We start from the raw sequence: 3,312 nt of genomic DNA on the forward strand, positions 1-3,312 counted from the left end.
AAACATAAATATGTATCTATATCAAAACGCTCTGCCCACAAACAATTGTCTATACCCCCGATCCGCGGGGGGTGCGCGGGGTGGTGCGCTGGGGGTACGCCAGGCGGTAGCCCGGGGTGTACGCCGAGCGGTGCGATATGCCATGACGACTGTCAAGCCGCTCATACATACCGCAAAGTAGAATTTTTAAAGTTTTAAAATTTTTAAAGTTTTTTCATGATTGCACATTACACACTTGGTCTGGAACATACATATCCATACTACTGCCTACAAGCGAAAAATAGTGCATTCCCTGAAAAACGAGGGTAAAATAAATAATATAAAAAAAAAACTTTTTAATATACAACGCTTTTATAAATGGACTAAAAAGTAGAAAATAATATTTCTCAGTCCCATAGAATTTGTTTTGATAACTTTTGATTTTGAAATTTTAGCAAAAGTCATTATAAACAATCTATGAAATTGAAAATGAAAAACGTGGAGCGCATGTAATACAAAGCATTCGATTTAATTGACAATATAAACGTTAATGTAGATAACACAATAATTTCAAATGTGAAAAATTTAAAAATTCTTGGTGTAACTTTCGATTCGAAATTTACGTTTAAGGAACATTGCTTAATTGTAAGAAAAAATCTAGCTACCAGGCTCAATATTATTAAATATTTATCGTCTAAGCATCTCTGCATTCACCCTAACACACTACTAGACGTAACACGAGCACTTTTCCTGTCAAAAATAGACTATGGCCTTGCAATTTATGGTTGGTGTGCCAATAGCCACCTAAGACTTCTCCAAGCACCGTATCATACAGCTGTCCGTCGGAGTTTAAACGCCTTTCCAACGACACCCGTAAAATGCATATTGGCTGAAGCTGGACTTCCAACCATCTCGGAAAGAAGGGACCTAATATCATACAAATTAATTGCTAAACTACTGAATACCACAAACAAAACGCTTTTTGATACTTTCAAGTATGCTTCCAGACACAAACGTAAATTTTCAACGGTGTCAACCATGCGACGCTGTGTATCACTTTGCAAAAAGCTAAACATCCAAATACCGTTGTCTTGTAAAAAAATCAGCTGTAAGGCACCATGGCTTTTGCAGACAAACTCTTTAAATAGTAATTTGAACGTGCATTCTAAAACTCTAACTAGCAATGTTATTTTCCAAAGGCTTTTTTTGGAAGAGTTGAACAACCATGAGCTTGTAAACTGGACTCCAATATTCACTGACGGCTCCAAATCTGTTCAAAACACCACGTTCGCTGTCGTTCATCGTGATGGTACACTCATCATTGACGGGTGTGTGCCGTCACACTATTATATTTTTACGGCTGAAGCAATTGCCATAAAGGAAGCGGTAGATTTTGCAACAAGAAACAAAGGGAAGTATGTGGTTTGTACGGACAGCATGTCTGTCATAGCAGCTATTAGGAATATTTACAACGACAACCTGGTTATTCAACAAATTAGAGATACACTCATCAAACATCAGAACAAACTAAAAATTTTCTGGGTTCCTGGGCACAAAGGCATCCCAGGGAATGTGCACGCTGATGAAGCGGCAAGAAAAGCAAGCTTATCACCTTTAATATCATTCATGACATCATCTCCCAGGGACTTGAATAAATACTTGTTTATGCATTGGCGCAACTCAAAAATGGTGGAATGGGCGAAGTTTCAGCATAGATACACAGGAATCAATCCGAACTGCAAAAAATCCATTTATCACTATAGTTTATCCAGACGGGAAATCAGCATATTCCTTCGCCTCCGGCTTGGTCATACAAGGCTGTCGCATGGCCACCTCCTCAACGGCGCAAGTCCAGCTTCATGCCCATTTTGTCAAGAATTTCCCTCTGCAAAACATATACTAGATGAATGTCAAGCCTTAAATACTATACGTACGCAAGCGTTTGATTCAACACCACCATCTCTCCTCCTAAATGAAATAAACTACAGCAATGTCAAAGCCATAGTCAACTATATTAAAATCATTAATTTCAGTATTAATATTTAAAATATAGCAATACATAGGCAAATTTACATATGTAAATTTACATAAAAAGATATTTTAATTAGTAAAAACGCACCGTAGGCCCTGGTAGCTAGTGTGCTGTATTATGGTAGCTTAATATTTTATATTACGCTAACAATAAATAATAATAATAATAATAATTGACAATAGTCAAACTAAAATTTCTACAGCGAAAGTAGAACTTTGAAATCGATTTTAAGCGGTCGTTATTCATATACCCACATACATACAGACATATATTACTTTTCATATCAATTCAAGTGTATTACATGCGCCCCACGCTTTTCATTTTCAATTTCATAGATTGTTTATAATGACTTTTGCTAAAATTTCAAAATCAAAAGTTATCAAAACAAATTCTATGGGACTGAGAAATATTATTTTCTACTTTTTAGTCCATTTATAAAAGCGTTGTATATTAAAAAGTTTTTTTTATATTATTTATTTTCTACTTTTTAGCCCTGTCTGAATAAAATTTTGCAATAGATATTAAAATAATTCAACGATATTAATAGAAAGGTGCACACACATGCATTTACATATGTATGTACATACAAACGAGCACCAATTAATTTTATTTAAAGAAATGACGTGCTGTCTATTGCCACTGTAGCAAACGTAGTACATAGGGTGACATCTAGATGTCATCTACCTCGCCCTATTCACTACAGATGTCGCCCTATGCACTATGCTTTTTTATAGGAACTTTTCAAAGCAAAGGTTTTATGGTGTCGGACACACAACATTGAAAGTTTCTGGATCCACAACATTGAAAGTTTCTGGACACACAACATTGCAAGTTGATAAAAGCGTTGTAAAATGAATTTTTCGAAACAATATGAATACATTTCAACAATAATTTGAGAAACTGATAGAAGTGATAGCTATTTCGGAAATCACCACATTTCCTCATTAGACTTCTTTCAGTAGGGTTCGAACCGACGATCCCACTGACTCAGCCACTTGCCTACGCACTGTGCTAAGTTCGCCTTGTAAATTGTCGATGCTTTTTTCCACTCTTTCTTTGTTAAGCCAACAGAATCAAGCGCAGATATGCTAGGTGTGCTCGTCCTTAAGTTATTTGTTTTTGTTATTTTATGGCCTTTTAACAATTATATTCAAAAATTGTTATTGAGGCTTGGGCCTTAACAAGGCGAACTTAGCACAGTGCGTCGGCAACTGGCTGAGTCAGTGGGATCGTCGGTTCGAATCCTACTGAAAAAAGTCTGATGAGGAAATGTGGTGATTTCCGAAATAGCTATCACTTCT

This window comes from Rhagoletis pomonella, unplaced genomic scaffold, assembly GCF_013731165.1.
Source record: "Rhagoletis pomonella isolate Grant_MI unplaced genomic scaffold, Rhpom_1.0 Rhpom_scaffold_00002, whole genome shotgun sequence".
In the NCBI taxonomy this organism is placed as follows: domain Eukaryota; kingdom Metazoa; phylum Arthropoda; class Insecta; order Diptera; family Tephritidae; genus Rhagoletis; species Rhagoletis pomonella.